Source organism: Calonectris borealis, chromosome 6 (assembly GCF_964195595.1).
Source record: "Calonectris borealis chromosome 6, bCalBor7.hap1.2, whole genome shotgun sequence".
Taxonomy (NCBI): Eukaryota; Metazoa; Chordata; class Aves; order Procellariiformes; family Procellariidae; genus Calonectris; species Calonectris borealis.
Genome location: NC_134317.1, coordinates 20,644,027 through 20,668,668, shown reverse-complemented (window position 1 = coordinate 20,668,668; position 24,642 = coordinate 20,644,027).

Sequence of the window (24,642 nt, the reverse complement as noted above, 5' to 3'; positions counted from 1 at the left end):
TGGAGGGCGAGTATAAAGGTTAACGTATATAGTTCTGCCCTGGTTTTCACAACAGACCTGGCAATCACACAGCCTGTAGAGGTAACAATGAGTTTTTCTGCCAACCTAAGCCTAAAACCAAATAGGAATCTTTGTGTTCTTTGTGGCCTGTGTAGTTCTGATACATAATGTACACAATGGTTTGAGGTAAACTTAACAATCTTTTTCTTTTTTTGAGGAGAAGTGAAAAGGCCCTCTATTTGGGGTTTCTTTAGGAGTATCAAGTGGTTCTTGCAATCATTAAATTACTGTCAGTTGTATAAGACTGTCTAATATTAGGGTAACATAATCTGCCATTTTAGTGTAAATACAGTACAATTTAGTGTAAATTTAGTACCATTGCCTTGTGCTAAATACAGTGGCCATTTTGGCCATTATGGTGGTTTTTTTTTGTGTTTGATGCTGATTTGCATAGGATGGTTAGCTTTTTTAAAATGCCTGGGAGTGCGTAATCATGACATGCCTCCTCTTTGTCATCTCGTGCGTGATCTTTGCCAACTTTGTCAAGACCATCTGTGGACAGGTGTGTGTTATAAGCATTTCTGCACTCTGTGCCACAGTGGAGCCTGAAAACAAACTGAGTCAGAATGCAGCTTTTTTGTAACAAGTCATGGAAATAAAATAAAATTTGCTATTAAAGCCATAAAGATGCCACTCTGTGACTATAAGATATCCCTTAGGAGGTCATTTCAAAGGGGCAAAATGATGCATGTGGGTTCTGGGAAATTATTTTTGCTTCCAGTGAAATCAGTCAGTGCAGGAGAGGGCCCTGAGTAATGGATAGACACTTCCTTTTATTGAGCTAAATAATTTCCTAATAAGGGTTGAATAAATGCTGTTGTTAACCACAAGAAATGTGTTGATTAAGCACAAGAATAAGAACGCAGTGATCTATAATGCTAAATACTTGTTTGGAACTGGGCTTTTGCAAATACTTTGTTAATAACAAATGCTATAAGCTGTTGTGTCCAACTGAATTTCTTTTAGAATAAAAAAAAAAAAGTACTTTTATATCTGAAACAGTTTATGTCAATTAATATGTACTTACTAAATATCTATTCAGTACTTTCTCTTACCTACATTTTCTGTTGCAATCAATAAAATGAAAGTATATCTCGACTCATTAGGTAGTTGGCTGTTTACTATTTTCAGAGAGTTACAGTGCAGATTACTCTGAATTACAGGGCTATATATTATTTACAAGTTTATATGGCAGACTACATTGGAAGATTATAAAAGTATTTTCAGAAGGTTAAGGGTGAGCATGAGAAATATATCTTAATTGGAATCAGCTATTTTATTTTGCATGTATATTTTTAAAACTGCCATTCATAGTTTTTTAAATACAGAGTATTTTGGTTTTGAACCAAAGTATTTGAGACTAAATTTTTCCTCACCTTAGCTGTAAAGCTAATTTAAGAGTATTATTAGTGGTGAATGTGATTTTAGTCAGGAAATCAAGATGTGAATTTTTGAACATGTTTCTCCAAAGGTGCACTTCTCAAATTATTACTGTGAAAGTAATTTATTTCAGCCAAACACCCTTCCCACATATTGTTAACAGGAGTCTGCACTCTAACTCATTTAACAGCTTTTTAATTCAGTAGTTATTCCATTTTAATAGAGCCATTTCTTCATCATTCTGCATTTAGTGATAAATGGTGCCAGAACATATGATAAATTAAACCACAAAGAACTGTGTTAAAGTAATCTAAAGGGTTTAACTTGAAAGGAAGAAGCACCTAGTTTGCTCAGCATAGACGTCTGAGAGCTCATATAGAGAAAAACACTTCCTGTCAAAGCTAAACTGTGAAATAAATTTGAAAGTAAAGTTTTAAACTATAACTGCTTTTGGAAGTTCATCCTGGCAGTACAACCAAGCTGCACAATTGTATAATGCATAATGGTCCCATCAGTCTGAAAAAACATCTCAAAAAGCTATAAGCTGCATTCTTTGCTACATCATTTTTAGATTTAATAGTTTAGATGATACCTATTTAAAAATCTGATATTAATGAAATCTCAGAAACCCAACACCCAGTTTGTTGGAAGGTATGCCCTGAGTGGACAGAAAAACCTATCCCAAAATTTTTGTAAACTGCGAAGATAAGTAATTTTTGTTTAACATCTGAAATTCAAGAATGTTTGGTTTGGGGGGTATTTTGTTGGGGTTTTTGGGTTGTTTTTTGTTTTGCTTTGTTTTTGACCCAGGTTAATAGGCTGTAACTGTCACTTATACACATACAAGCGTTAGAGAACTATAGTGCTGTAATTCAGCAATAGGGACCATTTTTTTAAGATGAGCCTTCTTCCATTTGCCTCAGTACGTCACACACAGCTCTCTATTGCTCTCTCTGTTTTTCAGAAACACGCACCAGCCAGCCATCTTACAACTTCCTTGCAAATGAACCCATCCTTGCTTAATTAAGGACTCAAAAATTTCTGTGGAAAATAACCAGCAAAATGGTGTAGAACTAACATATAGGCATGTTTTAAAGTAGGTCATTCATTACAATATGTGTAGCATGTGTCAGCTTTCTGCTCTTGGCTTTTTTGTATCTAAACCTTCTTAATTCTGAGCTCTACTTGATATGGTGAAGGTAAATTTGATGGTAATGGAGTGCTTAGATAAATGATAATGAGGTATGAAAGCCTTTTGAATAGGTTTGAATCTGCCTATAGAGAACTAAAGTAACCATTAAGTAGATCCATGCTGTGGTCTGTGTGAAATGAATCTGAGATCTTAGTCCAGCTTCTAGCGAATGTCTCTTTTTTTGAAAGACCTTCTTACTTAAGCAAGTTCTTGTTGGTAGTACGAAACTGAGTGTGCAAAGAATCATCAAGCAGGCGATATCTTTTCAAGGGGAGGTAGTTAAAAGCTCAAAGTTATTGAAAGACTAGTCCAGTTTGTTAATTACATTTACAATTGAACAGCTTTGTGAGGAATTCCTTAAAATTTTTAAGTATTTTTTAAATTATTTTAAAACAGACAATAAAACAGACCAGGTTTAAGTTTAGCTGTGTGTGGTGTGCTTTTTTATTACTTAATATATGCTGTCTGGATAGTGTATTTTTAAACACTTCTTTAAAACAAAATCTCTCTCCAAATGACTTGTTAGAAAAGTGAGTTTTTAACCAAATTGACTTAGGAAACGAAAGTATTTTGCGATCATGTGGGAAAACTGCTAGAAGATTGAAGAAGGCTCTTCAGTAGCCTCATGACAGCCTTGTTGCTCAAAAAAATTAATGAGATAATAGACAAAGACATTTTTCTGTGCTTTGAAATGTTTAGGGTATTTTCCTCTTCAAAACTTTATGTTGTTTTTTTTTTTTTGTGGCTGGTCTTCAAGAAAAATATAGTCACTTGTGCTCTTCAGCATTGCACTATCTCAAACCTGCCAGTCTGTCATTCGTTAGGAGCAAATAATTAATGCATTACTGTAATAACAATGAAGTATGTCCAACTGTAAGAACTCAAACTTCCGATTTTAAGTTGGAGCATATGAATTGTAAAGCCTCAGGCTTAACAATCTCTAAACACATGATTTTGTGGGTGGTCCTGAGATGTGGTATTTAGCAGCAATTAATTTCACCTGTAACAAACAACAGTTTTACTGAAGTCAGTTACAAAGCTTTAATTTGTATGTGAATGCTATGTGTCTTAATATGGGTACAAAGGTCATTTATGGTCATTTTCATTTTAAAAGGATTATAAAAAAGTATGTATTGTAGAGATGTTTTTCAGGCAGTGGTCTTCTAGGATAAAATAGTCCTATTTTAAAGAGAGGCCATAAAGGACGGGTGCTTTCTCTTGTTAACCTGGCTTTTGCTCTAAAATGAAAATATGTTTCTGAATTGTCAGTCCTGTTTGCAAAATGTTCTGAACAGATCAAGCTCTCTGATTTTCACATCCACCCACATTAACTTAAATCCCTGTGTAATGCTGTCAGAAGTTGATGAAGTGCAATGTTAAAAATGTGTTTGTATAATAATTGTTTGATTTCTGAAATATTGTAGTAAAACAAAAGGAATTCCCTGGCACATGTGAGAACATAAGAGCAGCTGTACTGTGTTAGCCCAAAGATCTATGTACCTCGATATCTTCCAGTAGGCTCCAGTACTGCCTATGTGAGGATATTTAGACAAGGGAATATTGCAAACATTAGCAGGAGAGAAGTGTGAAGTCCACATTAAAGCCCAGCTGCCAACGTAGGAGGACACTGACTATTTGCATCTCAGGGGAAGCGAACAAATTGTCCAAACTGGCCAAAGAGAAAAGCAAGTTAACAGCGCTGCCACTCAGAGCGGGTGTATACAAGGAAAAATAATGAGAAAAAGCAGCTGTTTGTAAAATACCCCAAGTTTGTTTTCAAGTGGCCTATCAGTTAGTTTCAGTTCAAATGCAATATTTTATCTTAGAGAAAATGTGTTAGGGAGGAGGAGGGGGGCATGGCCATAAAAGTCTTTGGAGAAAAGGGCTGTGAAAACACAAAAATACAAAGTATTTCAGAAGTAGTTTTGGCTAAAACTGAGATGTTAAAAAGGTTCATCTTTGGGAGGGAGGAAACTTAGGGAAGGATCTAATATTTGGCTTTAGAACATTTACCAATCTCCCTTTGGTTTAAATTAATTGTGTGTTGGTAGTAATCAAAAGGTGCTGTCCTGTATTTGATTGGGTTTTTGTTGGTCCTTTGTGAATAGATTCTCTCCGTCCTAAGTTCAATAGCATTGGCATGACCTTGAGACTGTCCTGGTAGTTTTGGGTAGTTTTGGGATACCTAGGAAAGTTTGGGTAAGGAAACTGAGGTTGTATTCTTAACCTCAAAGCTGTTCTCCCCATGGAATATGAACATAAGAGAATTTTAATTTTTTTTTTTTTTTAACCTGTTGGTCCCTGAGCTGTACCTGTTCTAAGAATGAGGAGTTCCCAGTCTCTAGTACTTTCTGTCCTGACACCTACCATCAGCAATTAAATTAATATAAAATGTAATTTATTCTATGGTTTGTGTTACATGGGACGTGACAATATTAGGATTGTATGCTTGTATTTTTGAATTGCGTGCTAGGAATTCAAGCATTTGAGCCTATTTAATTATTTATTTTCCTAAAGTGAACTAAGTATCTTAAAACTTTTGGAAAGGTGGGAAAGTTTCTGACAGATTGAGGGCAAAAAACCCTCATGGAGCTGCCATAGCGCTTTAAATGGACAGTCACACCACAATATACTTTATTTCCTACTTGTCCAACATTTCCTTTTGTATACTGCTTATTACAATGTCTGGGCTTGGTAGGTTTTTCCACTAAGGGCAACAGTGCAAGAAAGCTCTACCTAAATTCTTTTAGTGTCCAATTCTCCCCCCAGTTTAAGTTCATAACCCCTTGTACTTCTGTTTAACACCAGCTCAGATAGCCTGCAGCATCTTTCCTTTCTGTTCCCTTCAGGATTGTGTGTACCTTAATAGAGTTTCCTCTTAATCGCCTTTGCTTTCAAAAAAAGCTACAAAATTTCCCTTAGCTTTATAAATAATCAAGCTTTCCACATCCCAGTCTTACCATATAAAGTTGCTCTCCTTTGTTGTATGCTCAGAAACTCTAAAGTATTCTTTCTTTACTGAGGTGATGACTTACTGGTGTTATCCCACACTGGCTGAATCGCTTGCTCGTTATGGAGTGCTTTCCTTGACTGACGTCTGCTGCTTGTCCAATTCAGAATTTGTTTTGCCTTTTCACCGTGGTGAATCACTACAATATGACCAATAATGCATATAATACTGTAAAAGCTGGTACATTGTATTTTATCTTATTCCTATGCCATTCTATACAAAGGAGATTAATTTTGATCTCGTGTTTCTCATCTCTTCCTTCATTATTTTATTTACTTTTTATGATGACTTTTGGAACTTACTTTTACCCATTCAGACTCCTAGTTTGTCCTAAGAGTTTCTGACCTATATCGCTCTTCATTTTTGTATTGACTGACTCTTCCCCTCCTCCCCCCCCATTTTTGTGTCAGCAAAAACTGTCTCACCTTTCTTCACATTTCTTCTGCCAGGTCATCAATACAGAAAGGAGAAAAAAAAACCAAACAACCCCAATAAAAAAAAAAAACAACAGTGTAAATTCTAATGCTCACGGCATTATCCCACTTATCAACTCCCTACATCCCCACAAGTAACCTTTGTATCAGATATCCAAGCCAGTTCTCTAGCCACCTCTCGTGCTATACTTTCTTGACCTTTACAGGGCAGGCTTTTCTGCAATTCTGTATCAGAAGCATTCCTTAATTCCAATGTGTTTTGCCCAAAAGTTCTCCAGTCAACACTTTTGTTACTTTAACAAAAGAAAGAACTGTGTAATTTCCCATTCTTAGTATTCGTTTTTAGAATCAGTTTAGATTTTTTTTCCTTGCTCTTTTCTCTGTGTCTGCATCTTGCTATGGATTTGCTGTAATAGTCAGATAGGACAACAAATTTCGTCTAGTTTGGTCCTGTACCTGCAAGATACTAATCTTTGCTGTTCCATGTCACAAGATAAAGACAAAACTCTTCAACTTATGCTAATATGCCTTAAAGGCACACTTTGGAGGTTGAAAGCATGTGTAATTTTGGCGCCTAACAACACATCTAGATGGATCATTATTACACATTCATTCCTCCGAGTGTGTTAACTTTTTAATTATAATTATTATCCAACCTTACATTTTACATTTATTTGCAGCTTTTTGTCCTCACTTTCAGTATGAAATTATTCACAGTGCTGTTTTGAGACAGAATAGCGTCTGGAGACTAGTGCTACGTTTTGAGAGAAACATGCTGACTATGTTCTGCAGGATTTTAATAGACAGGTATGCCAGGTACCATATGTCTGTGATTTACCGCAAGATTGTCTAAGAATCAATTATTGTAACATCTCTGGCTGGAAACAGAGGGATCCGTCTCGATTTTTTAATTATGCCATTCCAATAAAAAAAAAATATATTATCATTGAGTTATCTGTATTTGCATGGTAAGTCTAGGAGGCATGAAACGAAAGGTGTGTGGTACCAAAATTTTTTGTTTCTGTGGGAAACTTCTGTATGTTTATGCTGTATAGTACTTCCAGTGTGTTTTGTGAGCATTTCTTGACAAAAGGGGATAAATGATACCTTCTAGTGTATAAACAGAACACATTGTGCACTATCTCTGTGGAATAATTGCTCAGATTTTTCTCCTTTATTTTAATAAATAATTAAGGAGCTGACTTGCTGTTCTCTCTGAATTTAGTTTCATGAAATCTTTATATGGAAAGTTTGTGACTTTTTTCCAAATTGCTTATAGGCATTCCAAATACAGATTCTACTCTATGCTTGTGACATGAACAGGAGATTTTTATTGAATTTTGTATAATTTTGATGCCCTCTTCTGCTGCTCAGAGGTCATTTAAATAACCTTGCTAACTGATGCAAGGTTATTTATGCAACAGATCACTGACACAGAAAGAAAAAAAGTTGTGTTGGACAAGTTTAAAAAAAAAGAAAAAAAAAAAAAAAGAAAAGAAAAGGCCTGCTCTCTACTTCTTGAATTATTGTCGAATGCAGTTGCACATTGCAAAAATGACATGCAATGGATGTCATCTTTTAACAGCTTTCTTTGCTCATCAATTTTTCATAGGTAGGATCCAGAGCATTAAAATTTGGACACGAGAAACTCCAGTAAAAAGGATTGCATTGAGATTCTGTTGGAGGAGGCTTTCCTCTAAAATAATGCATTGATATTCAAACTATTCTTTGTTCATTTGACTAATGAGGCTTTTGTTAGTTTCATGTGCTAAAGACAGTGGCTCTTCAATTGCTTATTAAAAAGGCCTGACTGACTGACTTACACATTAATGATAGAGAGGAAAGTCTCCTTTAAAGAGATATCCCTGTGAAGCAGAGACTAAACATCAAATCCTGGTGTTAAAGCATTTTCCGAAAAAAATAAAAACCTGTGTGAGGTTCTGTGGTGTGGTGATGGCTACAGGCCTTTGAAAAAAAAAATAGTCTAAGATCTGCAAGACTGGCTTCTCTCCCCCCTCCCCCCCCCCGCTTTTCCCCCTCTTTTGCTGTCACAGCTTTTCTAAAGATTTTCCAAAAGAGGATACAGAAGAGGATTTGGTGGAAATGCTTCAATAGGCTCAAAGTAGTAAAGCATAGTATCAAGAACGCTAAAACATATTAAATTTGAATAAATGAGGAAGTGTGGGGGAAACTCACCCTAAATAGCGTGAAGTGGAACAACAATGTAAAAAATATGACCAAACATTCTTTTTTCCCCTAATTTTCTTTTTTTCTTAAATGGGCTTCATTCAGATGATTAATTTCGTAATGTTTCTCAAAAAACCTTTAAGCCATTTGTAGACAAAGTAGGCTTCTTACTTAAAAACTAAGATATTTCCAGCTACTGAAGTGTGTCTATCACTGTTTAGAAAACACGTGTCTTTGGAAGCTTTAGTGGGTTTTCTGAGAAGATGAGTGATTTGAGGTTTTGTTTCCTTAATGAAAATTGAAGTTAATTCAGACATAAAAATTTAAGACCAATTCTGCATCTATATATTTTATTTTAGAGCTTTTATATAACTGGATATAACTGGTTTAGTCATATTTATTTATTTCTGCTAATTTCATGTTGTATTGTCATGGTTTAACGCCAGCCAGCAACTGAGCCCCGCACAGCCGCTCACTCCCTCCCCCCTGGTGGGGTGGGTAGAAGAGTGAAGTGAGAAAGAGTAAAAGTGAGAAAACTCGTGAGTTGAGATAAAGACATAATAAGGAAATAATAAGGAAAGCAAAAGCTGTGCACACAAGCAAAGCAAAAGAAGGAATTCATTCACTACTTCCCGTCGGCAGGCAGGTGTTCAGCCATCTCCAGGAAAGCAGGGCTCCATCACGTGTAACGGTTACTTGGGAAGACAAACGCCATCACTCCGAACATCCCCCCCCTTCTTTCTTCTTCCCCCAGCTTTACATGCCGAGCATGACGACATATGGTATGGAATACCCCTTTGGTCAGTTGGGGTCAGCTGTCCCGGCTGTGTCCCCTCCCAGCTTCTTGTGCACCCCCAGCCTGCTCGCTGGTGGGGTGGGGTGAGAGGCAGAAAAGGCCTTGACTCTGTGTGAGCACTGCTCAGCAGTAACGGAAACATCCCTGTGTTATCAACACTGTTTCCAGCACAAATCCAAAACATAGCCCCATAGCTGCTGTGAAGAAAATTAACTCTACCCCAGCCAAAACCAGCACATGTATGAAGATAATAATTCTAACAGCAATCTCTCAATCTCATATATGAAATGGGAAATGTTCTATATTCTACAATACAAAATACTTGTTAAGTAGCAGTCATACAACGTTATATGTATATTTTTAGCTGCTGTTGAAAGGTGTTAAGAATTTTCAGCTACCTGAGAACTGGAACCTTCATTTCTGGAATGGCTCAATTTGCCACTTTCTTAGAGGCTGTTTTGACAAAAGCTGCTTTTATTTGCAGTAAGCAGTGAAAAGTGGCTGAGTTTACTAATGCTGCCATAGGTGTTCTTGCAAAATTGATTAATGCCTGCTACTATAGCATGGATGTTATAGGGTCTTTATCCCTTTCTCAAACATTTTTGGGCAGAACAAAGGCTAGCTAAGACTTCCAGGACTTAATGGGCCTGCCAAATTTTTTTACCTCAAGCTGTTTCGTGTAACTCATTTGGTTGTTTTGGATTCACTTTTTGCCTTTATTTCTCTCAAAGAAGCTTTCGGTCTCTGTAGCAAAGCATTCCTTACTGGGCATCACTGCACTCCAGGGAACTTGCGGTTTGTGGCTGTCTATTAGTCTGTCTGTGAAACCCATCAACTTAGTCAAATCTTAGGTAAATTAGTGTTGCACAGAGGAGCAGTTGAGGATTTTGCTGTTTTATTAACACGTAGGCCTTTGCTCAGAGACACTGGAAGTGTCAATATTCCCCTTCCAAATGATTCTGATAATCTCCTTTCATTCAAGTCTCACTAAGTGCTCACTCTACACAGAGTCCGAGACTTGATGGATTGCATATCTTATATTTTTTATTTTAAGGATGTATTTTTTTCCACATGCTTTTAACTGCAGGTGCCAATATAAACTGCTAAATATAACTCCGAAAACGTTAAGACACTGACAGCTATTTCATATAATCTGGTGACATAAACGATATTATCTAATTCCTTTGTCTCCAGAATTGTTCACTGGTTCCAAAATAGTTACCTTGTGTACCGGCGTCTCACCTCTTTCCATAAGTAGAGGGACTGCATCACATGGTTCATAGATGACAGGTTGATGGCATTGTAAGTTTTATCTTCAGTATAAACATTTTACAATGTAAATGTAAACCAAATATAAATTAAAAAGGATAGTATTTAATCTTGAACTACAAGTACTGCTTCCCCTTTGGAAGTCACCTGCAAAGGGATTTATATATTTTAAAAGATGCTAAAGTCTCCAAGTTGGTATAATCAGTATATAGAAAATGGGGGAAAGATGGACAAGGTGAACATGAGCATAAAGGAAGAAGATGCACAGAACATATTGCACTTCAAATGAGGTGCCAAAGGTAATTAAATGTATAATTTGATGGGAATCTGTCACACATCTGCACGGTTTAACAAAAATTAAAATTAAATTTGTAATAAATAAGCAGTATCTTCTAGAATAAACTCTGGAAATTCCTGCAAGCAATACAAAACTACACAATGCATAGTAGCTTTCCAAAAACCAAAGTTAGAAAGTTGGACTAGCCCTGCAGGAGGCTTTCTTTTATAATTCTGCATGCTCTGAGACTTGAGGCATCTCGCAATGCCCTCTGTAGATCGAAATAATGTAAACAAGATTGATATTGTCAGCTATTGTACCATTTCAGAAAGTACTCATAAAGCATGCTCAGTACGAGATGTTGTTAATATAAGGCTTGATCTTGTGAGGTACAGAGTATCTTTGGAAATTCCACAAGTTTAGTGGGAGCTATGGATGCCCAACAGATGATTGGCAGCAATTGCAGTACCACTGAGTATTTTTGTATGTGAGTCCTTTACAATCCTATTTATTGCCACCATGTATTTCTTTATATATAATCTGTTGCAGCAATGCAGGCTTTCATTGTTCCCTTAATTTCTTGGTTTTGATAGTGCTGTAAAGAGCTCTATGCAGAGATTTGAACTATGCTGAACAAGTCTTCCAAAAGTGTGTACTTTGGACTTAAGATTGGAATGCCATTTACGTGTTAGGCAGTGATAAAGGCCGAATCAAAGATTGAACTGCTAACTGCTCCAAGGATGGGGGCTAGCAAAGGTGCTAGCACTTCAAAGTAATTGTCATGCTCTCATTCAGTAGAGTGTTTTTGAGGTGGATATTTTGTGCGTGTTTATGTGTAATTCAAGGCTTGAGCATGGCAGAGAGAGAGAAGGTGGCCTCACAAGAGTTCTTTTAAGAACCCAAAAGAGCAAGGATTGTTATGTCTGTTTTATCTTTAAACATCAGAAAGACTCTAATTAAGATATCCCTGGGTTTGTGTGAGTTTGCTAGAGCTCACTCACCGGGAGGCTTTTCTAAGCTCTTGAAACTCATTTTTAATGATACTGCTTCCAGAGAAATGTCTGCAGAGAATCACTGAAAAATGCAATATATTGTATTATCATATCATATATCATATCATGTACTGTTACTGTTATAACCCATCATAACTGACTTACATGAAAAATAAATATAGCAAGTCTAGTAGTCTGTCCAGAGAAATAGGAGACAAGAACGTCTCAGTTTTAATTAAGAGTTGGATTCTCTGTAACCTTGTTAAATTTACTTAACCCTCTTTGTGCTAGGTTTCTTAATCTTCTTGCCAATGATGACTAGAATGACTTTGTTTTAAAAGCAGTCCCATTACCTTTTAATGCTACCATCGTTATAAAACGTGAATACAGGAGTGAGAACCTTTCTGCCTCAGTCTCCCATCTCTAAAATGGGGGTGACAATATTTCCTTCTTCACAGGCTGTTCAGAAGTGGAATTCTTAAATGTTTGAGAGGTGCTAGATATTATGGTAATGAGGGCAATAGGAAAACTCATTAACTTGTTAATAATTAATTAGCTAATAATTGTGAAGGTAATAATAGAAAATGAAAAACACTGTACAATGAAATGCTCAGTGTTACTATTGCTAAGAATGTGTTTTATTTTTGATAATTGTCGAGCTGAATAAAAAAAGGAAAAAGGCTACAAATGGAGATCTTTTCTCAGGACAGAAAATAATGCAGAATATAAGTACTATAGCTTAAAAAGACACAGCAGAAAACATATTAGACTGGACGCTGTATTCTCCTCATAAAGGAACACCTTCTCATTTCAATTAGATTCCTGTAAACTATTTATCCTAGTATGAAGTAGGTAGGCAACAACAATTTTAGATCAAAATACTCCCAGCTATTTTGAAGAAGTTGCATGACTTGTGAAATTATATTTAAATCAGGTTCTTTGAAATGACACTCATATAGGTAAATAGATACATTTATCTATTTATTTTTTAATAAACCCCTGTTAAGGTTTCTTGAAATACTAGATTACTGTGTCAATGATTTACTTACATGGATATTGTTAATATTTTCTTCTTAACACAATCATATTAAATTTTAATGACATGGATTGTAATATCTAACTGGTATCTGGAAGCTTGTGGATAGCCCAAAGGTTTTATACAAATTTATATGTATAAAGCTCTCACTGATATACTTTGCCAGTAGATATTGTACCTTGAGTAGTCAGCTCTGCAAATCCCTTCTCACAAAAGATTAAAAACATCCTCCTATTACATCTAGAGACTTCTTTTTGTTATTCAAAGACATGAATATATTTAGAAAAACGTATATGATTTTTAATGCCTTAAACCAGAAAGCTACCTTGATTCCCATTAAAAATTGGAATATTTAATGTTTTTGCTTCTTCTGTGGTGCTTTTTTGATATTGTGAAGAAGAACAAAAAAGATTTCTGAGAACATATAAAACAAAAAACTGTGTTTGAAGTATTATAATAAAACAACCTCCTTCTTTTAATGCTAAGTCCCTTTTTAATGAAGATCCTCTGGCAGCTCTTGAATGTATAACTAGTTTATATCATGGGATGAAGCTGTCTGTTCTGATGATTGACATGAGCCCACATTACAATGTGATTCTGAAAATTAGTCCATAGAGGTCCTTTTCAGGTACTACTCAGACTGAGAGCTGCCCTCCAACTACAGTAGAGCCTTTTTAACCCCACTCATTGGTATTCTAATCTGGAAGTGCTGTCCTGCTTTTTAAATAACTCAGGCATTCAGGGTAGTACCCCCCTTGACACATTACTTAGCCAAAGGATTCAAATGAGATTCAAGAAACATGCAGTACAGCACAAAGGGATTGGAATATGCACAATTAATAATCACACAGTTAATTCATTTTTAATGCAAGGAGGTTTTCTGAAATTTCACATTCAAATTTGTAACACAAAGTAGTTGCTGTCTATTCCCATTATGCTGCCAAAATACTATAATGATAAAAATTTCCTTATTTTTCTCTGTCTATGTGTGTCTGTATATGTGGGTGGGTGGGTGCATGTACTTGCTAAAAAATAAACCTGAATAACACTAAGGTTATGATGCAAACTGATAAAAGCTTGAGGGTTCAAAGTTAAAGATGACTTAAGTCAACCGTGAGCAAAAAAGCATAAGAGCTGTGGCATAAGTCAAAGGAGGCATGTCATTTAGCTTATGGTGGCAAATAGCCTAACTATTGCCGATTTGTGTCTAAACCAGAATATGGTTTGATCAGTTTGTGGGTTTTTTAGCTTGTTTTGTTGTTTGGTTTCTGTGGGTTCCTGCAGATATTTTTGGGCAGATGATTACATCTCTTCTGAGTGATTATATGATTTTTGTCTGAAAGGAAAATTCTCCACTGACACTGGAGGAAATTTTAGGCACTACCAGCCACACAACTTAAAAATTAGAATTTATATTTTGTTAAGAACTTATTTTGGATTTTATATTTTTACTGCATATTATTTTATGGGCTCCTAACGTTCCTTCTTTACTGTATTGTTCAGAGCAAATGAGCACTGAATGCAGAAACTTTTTAGAGAATAATGGTAATGTTGAGCGAAGGCTGCTGCTCAAACCCTTCTAAAAAGCTATCCATAGATTACCAGCCATTGTCACAGGGATCTGCCAGATAAATACAGCGAGTGCACTTTATTGTCAGTAGGAAGCTGACCTTTACCAACAGTTACCATGTTGAAGCATGATTCCCTACTCCTTCCTTTTGTGTGGCCCCCACTGCCCTCTGCTCAAGTTATTCAGGCTTTCTGTTGGTAAATTTTACCCCATGAAGAGTGCCTGAAAAAAATATGCTTAACTCCTACTTAAACCCTATTTTAAAGACTTAAGTGGTGCATAAGCTTTATGTTCTCACTACACACAGGGATCAACTTCATTCTCTGTGACTATGTTTCACCAGGTCTGCTTGAAGAAACGCGTGTAAATGGTGCTTTTGCGTGTGCCTATTTTTAAAAAGAAGGGCTTGAACTATTTCCTCCCAGCAACTAAATCTCTCTAATCATGCATGAGATACAAACCGCTAAAACACAAAAAATGTCTAGAATGTTCAAGAAAATTAATATTAAGAATTGCATAGCATACTTGATCCAAATGTCACAGAAACAAAGCCATAGACTCTTAAATAATTAGAATGCAAAACAGAAACTTGCTCTTCTAAGTTAGTATTTTAAATCTAAAATAGTGCTTCAGGAAAAAGAATTGCAGTTTTTGTATTCAAGCAATCTCAAACGTCCCTAGACAAAGTTTTCCATGTCTGATGTGGTGGTTAGTAGAAGAAATGGAGTTAGATAAAGAACATATGAAAAGGAACTGGAGATATTCTGCTTTCAGCTATATGCTGGGCAGCTATTACCCCAAGTAGTAATGACCCACACCCTCCAGAGTAATTTCTTGGAGGTGGGAAAAAGAGTCTGTAGCTATATTTTCTGGATTGGATGGAATGTGTGTGTGTGTATATATATATATATATATGTATTTTCCCCAGCTGAAAGCCAGACGATGCCTGTCCTGCCCTATGCTCAGGAAATGGAAGTGTCAGTCCCGACTGAATGGGAAGTCCTAGACCCTGTACCAATCTCATGGTATACAATATGCACTTACATTGCCTCTGTCTATAGGTTTTCTTCTAGCAGCACTTTTGTAGAGGAGATGGAAACAGTACTAATTGAAATGCAAACATGAATTTACAAGACAGTTTCTAACTGTGGCTGAACAATTCACTGATTCTGTTATTTGCCTGTAAAATAATTGGTCTGGATTAAACCAGTAGAGCTACCTTGATTTACATTTTTAAGCGCAATTTGTCTGAAATCACTCTGATAGCTTGTGAAATATGGCCAGGAATACATATTTGCAGCATTTTTGTTACCTGTTAGATTGTGTAAATCAGCATCGCTTGCATTTTTTTCTAAAATGATACCAATAATGTTCATAATGGGATACAGTTGAGCAGTTGTGGACAGGGAGATACATCCTAATAAAGTAAGTTAACATATTTGTAGAAGCATCACTATCGTCAGTATTGAAACATCACACTATCATTAGTGTCGTGTTTAGCAATAGTATCTAAGGATCATACAAGAATGGGATCTTTTTGGACTAAACTCAAACATAAAATAGGTTTTGCCTTAAAGTACTTACTGTTCACATTACTCACTAGCCTTTCATTGTTAATATGCTTTTGGGGGTGGAGGGGAGGAGAACTTATTTAATTAGGAAGGCACTTGCTAAATAGACGAGCAGGGGAATAGGTGATCTTAAAAATCATGAGGTAAAGAATACAAAGAATGTAATATTGGGGAAGGGGGCAGCAAAAGAAGTGGAAGGAAGTAAAATTTTAGCAGTAAGCAGCCAAGGTCATCACAGAGTAAAAAAGTCAAGAATCTTTAAAAGAAATAAATAAAACAAAGGTTTTCGCACTATCAATGATGAGTAAAAGGTTCCTTGTTATTAAGGCATTTTTTTACAGCCCTCTCTGTTACCCTCAGAAACAAGAACTAATATTTCTGCTTTGGAAACACCCTTAGGCAGATAGTTGTCTTGCTGATTGCTCACTAAAGTTTTTCTGTGCTTTACTGGTGCATTAGTAGTATCTTAAATTTGGTATACATTCAGTATACATTTGGTATACATTATGGCTTGCAAAATCTCTATAAAGGCTTGTATATTGGAGCTACCTGTAAGCAGTAGGTAATATTTCATTAAAGGTGGGATTTAAGTTTTTAATATTGCACACACATGACTCTGGATATTTGCTGTGACACTGAAGCAATAGTTGCACTTTGTTGTTACAATAAAATCAACCTTATGGACTGCAAATCCTGTCATGATGGCAAAGGGATGCTTTGTTAATCCCTTGTTTTATTGTGTCTCTTTCCAGTTAGGATCATATTCTTGTATTCTTAGTGCAAGGAAGAGCTGCATCACTGCCAGGGCAAATCGTTTTGCTGCCTTCTCAATGTATAAAAGCGCATTTTATACATTTTTGTGTACACAAAAACTATCTTTTACAAGTAATGTGAAGTAACATTAACCTTGGGAAGTGGTACTCTGAAGGGAAAAAGGCAAGTCAGGAATGGTTGTGCAGTGTTGTGAACCTCACAAAGATGCTGGTTTGCCTCACAGGCTGCCACAATCCCAAGCATGGTATGAAAGGGGTTGAGAAGATCCATGTGGACAGGGGGAGAGTGACCTGACCAGCATGCCCAGCAGCAACCAGCCAGGGCTGGACTGGGTGGCCTGTTGAGGTGAACCTTTTCATGGTGCCTCAGGACCATTCTTCCGTCTGGTGTCATTGCCTACCACAGCTGAGTCTGGTCTGCATGGGCGACACTGAAAGGAAGTCCATGTTTTGACTTGTACTATGGTAGGCATTAAACTGCTGTGCCTCTTGGTGTTACTTCTGGGAGGAGTGAAGAGCACTGTACCTTATCTTAATGAGAAGAAGAATACCTGGTTTCTGACTTTTACCCTAAAACACCCTTTAGCTGGTCTTACATGGAATTTTTTCCTGTATTGATGCAAGCTTGGGTATGTATAAATGCAGAGAAGGAGGAGGGTTCTAAAGAAAGTGGTGGTTTTTTTTTTTTCTTTTTTTTTCTCTCATTGGGTAACCTGAGAAAACCCATAAACCTTGGCATAGCAGGATAACACACAGGCAGACTCATCTGATTGTGCTGTAAATTGTCTTTGTGGATTTAAGTTATAATTGTATATAAATGTAACAGCTTTTCTGGTGTAAAAAAATCAAGAAGGCAGATCAGGAGGCCATATGGTGTATAATGGAAATGAAATAGTTTTTATTTTGCTGATGTGGATGGTAGAAGTAAAGGAATTGTTTTGGTTAAAATAGACAGTGTAACAGAAGGATGGAGTGGAAAGGCCAAGGACATCTACCTGTTTACTACAGTGTTAATTCCTTCAGTTGCTGTTGAGTACCACTATCCATGTGAAGCAGTTATTTCCTCAATATGCAGAAGCTGAGGCAGTGGGATATTTCAGACCTTGGCATGGCACTAGCTCCTCATTTTCCTTTAAGCTGCTGAAGGATGATACAGCTATTTCTAAACTGTTGCCTCTCTGTGAGACCTGTAAGTTTAGCCTGAAGGAAATACAGCCCAGCCCCCGTGTTAGCACCTGAGTGCCGTTTTTTCCTGGCCCTTTACTAGGGTTTGGCTATCGAACCCATCAGCCCGGTGCATCTGTTCAGAGTTGTCGTCCTGATGTCATTTTCTGTTGGCTGCAAGGGACTTACTTGCTATTGCTTATTTGGCAATGAGGTCTTGAGCACATTTTGCCTGACAAGCATATGTATGATCAAAAAGGTCCCCCTCCTCCATGCTCATTTATGTTCACACTATAAATCTGCTTTCTGGCCTTAGAGCTGATCTCATCAGGAGTAAATCCAGACCATCACTTTCAGACAGTTATATTGAGAGTGTAACCCCGTGTGTGTATTAGCCTCTTTCTTTTGTGAAGCAAGGTTTAAACGCTACATCAACAGATTTAAATGGACAGTTATTGAAATCAGCAAGATAGTCTTATGTGAGACATCCATAAATTTTCTGGAAAATATTTTTCAAGTGTGAGGCAGTTTTCTGAGACCTAGGTTGCTGTAGTGGGAAATATTTTGGTAGATGAACTACTATAACTACTATTTGGTCTTGACTGCTGCTGCTCTTTTTTTTTTTTCCCCCCCCTCTTTTTTCTTTTTTTTTTTTTTTTTTTAATGGTGAAATGGCTACATCTCCAGGGTAGGCTGGATTGTTTGGAGTAGGTACAAAAACTCAAGAAGAGATTCTCATTTTATACTTCCCCATTAAATTATTGTGTATCTTAGCAAACAGGATTTGGCTGGTTAATATGCTGGTGCCTCATTTAAACATTTTCCTGTTATTCATCAGTACAGTTTCTCCTTTTACTGAAGCAGACTTGGAGTAGTTTCGAATGCACCTCTCTCTCATGATTGGGAAGTTGTATGTGTGGGGGCTTTAATCCCTGAGTATTCACATCCCTCTTGCACTTCTGTGCCTTTGGTTAAGTAGAGACAGTAACTATGAGTCCCTCAGTGACTAAAATGCCAAACCACACACGACACCCTCTTTGCACTCCCTATTAAAATTTTACAGGTCAAAAATCCAAAACCCACTTAATAAAAATTGTTCTTCATTGTAAGTGACAAGAGAGAACAGGTCAATCTATGGAATAATGGTGCAGTAATTAGAACCTTTGTAGTTGATAAAGTGTGACTGTTAATCAATGTTTGGCTAATTAATCAATATTTTAATCATTAGACCTTTTAAATTTGTTTTAATGAGCATTTCCTCTAATTCCCTTGATTCTGTTGCTTCCAACACTTCTATTATCTCTATTAAACAGCAGAGTAAGTGTTCATATACCCACAATATGCTGTGGTTTTGTAGATTTTGTAGTTGACTGCTAAAGAAACATGAGCATTTCTGAATGTGAGCAAATTCAAATTCTTAAATAAAAAATTATTCATATGCCATATGCCCTGTCCATGTTTGCATAAGAACGGTGTGAGGTGTTTGAGAGAATGGGCCTTCACAACTTAACAGTGCAATCCCTCATAAATTTTGATCTCTTACTAATCTTTTCTGAAGAAAAAATGCAGATGGGACATATGCTACTGAATGACAGTAACTCATTCCCTGAAAATCACTCTCTTCCCTCTAAAAACCTTACCCAGAACTATCAAGGTATTTAGAGTTTGCAGAGAGTAAAAGCTCCTCCATTAGTCAAATACTATTCTTTCCAGGAATTTTTCTGCCCTTTGCTTCTGTTGTTTGATGACTGCAATTCCCTGATTTCTCATGCACAGTATATGTGATGTACAGCAATGGCCATCTGAATGTGATACCTGTCATTTTAACTTTGAATCTTCTAGTACATTATGGAACATTTGTATCCCACTCATACAGAATATTCAGAGAGTTTTTATGCCTTCTTTGTCTTTCAGAAATCAAAATGTGATACTATTTACCACGGTAGATATAATGAAACTGCTTCTGGTACTAATGGGTATCAGGAGTTTGCTGCCTGCACATCATCTGGCAGTGAGAGAGATTTTGCTGAGCTCTGCACGGGTTGGCCTGTTACACCGACTTAGATTTCTTACTGGTCTCCTAAACACTTGCTTTTATTCCCTTTTCTGCTGTTTGTTGATCTTTCCCTCATCCCTGACTAGGTGTCAGTGAGGGACTGGGAAATAACTTGTTCCAGACATGTAGAAATCCATGGTTACAGAGCTCAGGCTGATCCTCTGCTTTAGCTTAATCCAGAGGTTCTCTAAATCTTTCCTTGCGAGAAACGAACGATTCATTTGCTCTACAAAAATTTAAGTCTCCAACTAATTCTAAATGCTCTGATGCTTTAGTAGTTTTGTCTTCTACAGACCCATAAAGATTTTTGGCATCTCTCCATCTTAGACTATTTTTTTCTTTAACCAAAAATTTGTCAACTAATGTGATTTTTTTTAATTAACAGTGTTAGTAGTGTTTATTGAGTGTACATTACTGGTTAGCAATTATTACTAAGTGTCAAAGTAATTAATAATATCCTCTCCCACTGGGGGCTTGGATTATCACCTGTGATTTCTGGTTTTGCAACTGAATTCTGGAAATGAATACATACATTTTGAAGCCATTTCTACAGACTTTACTGTAGCAAACTTCCAGCTACATTCAAAGTGTGATTATGTGCTTCTGGAATACTTAAGTGGAGTCTTGACATGTAGAAAAAATAAAAGCTGTTTCTTGCAACAGTGATGTGATTTATAAGGAAACATCAGAAAGGCAATTTGCATACTGCTTTCCAATGTAACCGAAACATCTGAATACTGTTACCAGCTCCTGAGACTGTATTGAGTGGGAAAACCTATAGGGTTTAATTTCAATATTATTTTTTATGGATTAATAATCTGCCCTACTCCTGCCAGCACCAGAAGTGGAGGGCTTGATTCTTAGCAAAACATCTTAGCTTTGCTGAAATTGATGCAAAGCTCCGGTTGACTGTATCTGGGCAGAGGTCTTACTCCTTTGTCGTGGTTTAACCTGGCAGGCAGCCAAATACCACGCAGCCGCTCACTCACTCCCCCTCACCCCCAGCGGGACGGGGAGAGAATCGGAAGGGTAAGAGTGAGAAAAACTCGTGGGTTGGGATAAAGACAGTTTAATAGAACAGAGAAAGGGAAAATAATAATGATAATGATAGAATATACAAAATGAGTGATGCACAATGCAATTGCTCACCACCCGCGCTGATCAATAACCAAGTAGCGATCGGCACTTCCTGGATCACGCCTACTGTTCATATACTGAGCATGACGTCACATGGTATGGAATACCCCGTTGGCCAGCTGGGCTGGCTGTCCTGATTATGTTCCCTCCCATCTTGTGTACCTAGCTCAGTCAGTAGGCACGAGAGCTGTCCTTGGACTAGGAGGGCACTTAGCAACAACTGAAAACATCAGTGTGTTATCAACATTCTCCTCATACTAAATCCAAAACACAGCACTAGGAAGAAATTTAACCCTATCCCAGCCGAAACCAGGACATCCTTGTAGGTTGATATGGCCACCGCGCTGTTCATCAAACAGATATATTCAGGCAGCTTGGTCTGATGCAGGATTTAAAGAAAACATTTGAATGAGTAATCTCACCTAAAGCTGGTATTATAAAACCTGAAGGTGTCTGCAAATTTTCTATCACAGCGGAGTTAATGGGTCTAGTTAATGAGGGAGACTTGTTCAAAAGAGCTACACATTGATTACTTGCAGTTGCCACATGGGTTTGGTGGGGAAAATAATAAAGTTGTTTTTCTCTTGATAGGACGTGAAAAGATAATAGTAGTGGGCAGGCAACCTACTGTTCAAAGCCTGCTAGTATAGGGACATGTAGAGAAGAAACATTCTTTGGGATATTTTATATGGACATTTCAGAGTTTTCTCTATTTTCTGACCTGGCTACTATCATTGCACCTTTTTCTCAGAATGAATCTCATTCATTAAATTTTTATGTCAATAAACTCCCCCTCCTGTCTCATTTACTAAATCAGTGAAATCTGAATTATGGAGAAGAGGCAGTCTCTGAGGGAAAACACATGTTGGACAAAATTGTTATGAGGACTGGAATAAAATTGAAATAATTTCTTACCAAAACGTTATTTTTATTAAAAATACGATTCTTTTGTATTGCATTCACGTAAGTTGTTAAGAAGCCATTAGTAAATTGTTATTTTTATGAGACTATTTCACTCAGGATTTTTTTTTAATTCATTATATTTTATTAGATCAGCAGTAATGAACCAAAAACAATATCATTTATTTTTATTACTACTGTAGGTTGAATCATGATGATTTATACAGCCAGATTGAAGAGGTGACTGTAATTACTCTGTTATTGTCAACTATATATTTTTCTTAAATCAGACATTTTAACCACATATAAAGTCCATAAATACGGATGCTTCTAGTTTTAAGGACCTACTTAACAATATTTCCAGTTTTCATTGCAGAGATTTCAGGTTGGTACACATGAGATACCATTCACCTGGCTTTGTATCTTCCTGATTTACTGACTGAATAGTGGTTTTTGACTGTCTGGAATGACTTAACTTTCCATATTTCTTATCCACTGTCATCTATATCCTAAAGAAATAAAGAAAACCAATATAAGGTTTGTTGCGGCAAGGGAGGTTTAGATTGGACATTAGGAAAAATTTCTTTACTGAAAGAGTGGTCAGGCCTTGGAACAGGCTGCCCAGGGAAGTGGTTGAGTCACCATCCCTGGAGGTATTTAAAAGATGTGTAGATGCGGCGCTTAGGGACATGGTTTAGTGGGCATGGTAGTGTTGGGTTGACGGTTGGACTTGACGATCTTAGAGGTCTTTTCCAACCTTAATGATTCTATGAGTTTTTTTCCTTTTGTTTCTCTTCAATTGGGCTGCCCTAAGACATAGAAATACCCTCTTGCCACTGTAAATAATGGAGGAAAAAACCAAAGCAACCCCCCCAAAACCCGCCAAAAAACCAAGCATGCTGCTCAGAGACACCTTTTGCCCATCTTCCCTGATCCTCCAGGTGACAGACATTCACTGTGTCCTAGAGTCTGCTCTTAGTATGGACGGTATCTTCTGATGCAACTACTTTTCCAAGATCTGTAGCATTCTTCCCAAAGATATTTTTGAAGAGAAAATTCAGAAGACTATCTACAGTTTTTTCTGTTCAATTGGAAGTCTGTTATACATATGACTCATTTGTTTCAAAACAGCCTCATTTTCCATGGAGGAGAAAAGAAAGCCCCTCAACTATATTGGTTTACTGAACCTTAAAAATGAGCAATTTTCTTTTTAAGTAAAACTTGGAGCAATGATTTTCACAGCATGCAAAGTATTTGGAGATTCCCTCTGAAGACCAAAACTAACATTTTTCTTCCTTCCTCATAACTGCTCCAGTTAGTTTTTTTTTTTTGGAAGTCCTTTTGCTTCCATTGCTGCCTCAGGAAATATCTGGTCAAAGGCTACCAGACTAGGCTCTAAAATAGAATGTCCTTTTAGAAAAGTTTTGACTCTCTTAATCTTATGTTTAAGTTGATGCCAGCTTCCTTTCCTTATCCATCCTTCCTTCTTATCCATGTCCCACTTTCCATGCTCTCGTTTTTCAGGATAGGAATAGCATTAAAAAGCCACACAGAACTGTTTGAATGTCCTTAAGTTTTTTTTTCAGAAATCAAAGGGAAAAAGGACATTATGGTAAGGCAGTTGGATGTTCAATCTGTCCACAACGTCCAGCAATGAAAATAATACCTCCAATGACACGTGGGCACTTTTTTCTCCATGCTGGTTTGCAGCACCAGTGACAATAAAGAGAAAAAGATCTGCTCTTTGTACTTTGCTGAGTACATCAGTATTCTGCTAAGCACCGAGGCAGTAGACTCAATAACTATATCTGCTCACCTGATCCATGGGAGTCTAACAAGAAACTGAAAAACAAATGTAGAATTATGTTTATTTCTGTGCTGAGATTCTTGTTCATAGCAATGCTGGCACCTGAAATCCAAGGCCCCATTTTGCAATGTGATGAGTGCAGTCAGCTGAGAGTGCTCTGTGCTGCTCAAGAGACACTGAATATCTTGCAGGATGGGATCCTTGGAAAGATTTGAGTGTGCTTTTGTGAGCATTTACCTATCCTCTACAGAGCCCTTAAGAGCAATTCTAAAGACAGATAACAGAATTCTTACAAAGTTCAAATGTAAATCTCTTCAGAGTTATTATGTTCTCTAGAGGAGAGTAAACAAATAAACATAGTAAGAACTACAGTAATAATATTGCACTTACATAGAGCTTTTCTCTTGTGTTTTTCTAAGCTTTTAATCTCAGGATCTCAAAGGGCTTTATAGATGGTACTTATCTAACCCTCCTAACACCTTTGTAAAGGTAGCACTTAGGTATCATCCGCATTTTCAGATAAGAAACTAGAAATGGAGGTGCAAGAGATGTTAGGAAATTTTCTTGTGTTTCTCAGGCAGCCTGTGGAAAATAGGACTCGGGTCCTCTAATTTTGTGTACTAACGTAAGAGAGATTATTGTAAATAAATGATATTTGAAAGGTCTTTTAAATACCACATAATCTGAAGTTAATGGCAATCTTGTCATTTAATATTTGTGTTTTCTTTGGCACCCTGTTTTTCTATTTTACAAACATTGAAAACATGTTTCTCGTAATTACTGTTGGAGGTTCATAATTTTTATTTCCCCCTGGAAATCAGTTGATTTAGGCAGTCTTAAGGATTGTTGTTATTCTAGTTCACCTTTAATCATATCGCAATCTAATGAATTATTAATTAATTTTGTCATATTCATTGTTCTGTCTGGAGAATGGCCATCTAATATCTGATCTTATTCCTCTAAATTTTGATGAAGAGATAAATACCAGTGGTAGAAAAGAAGAGAGAAAATAGTTTATTATAATTTTTTGT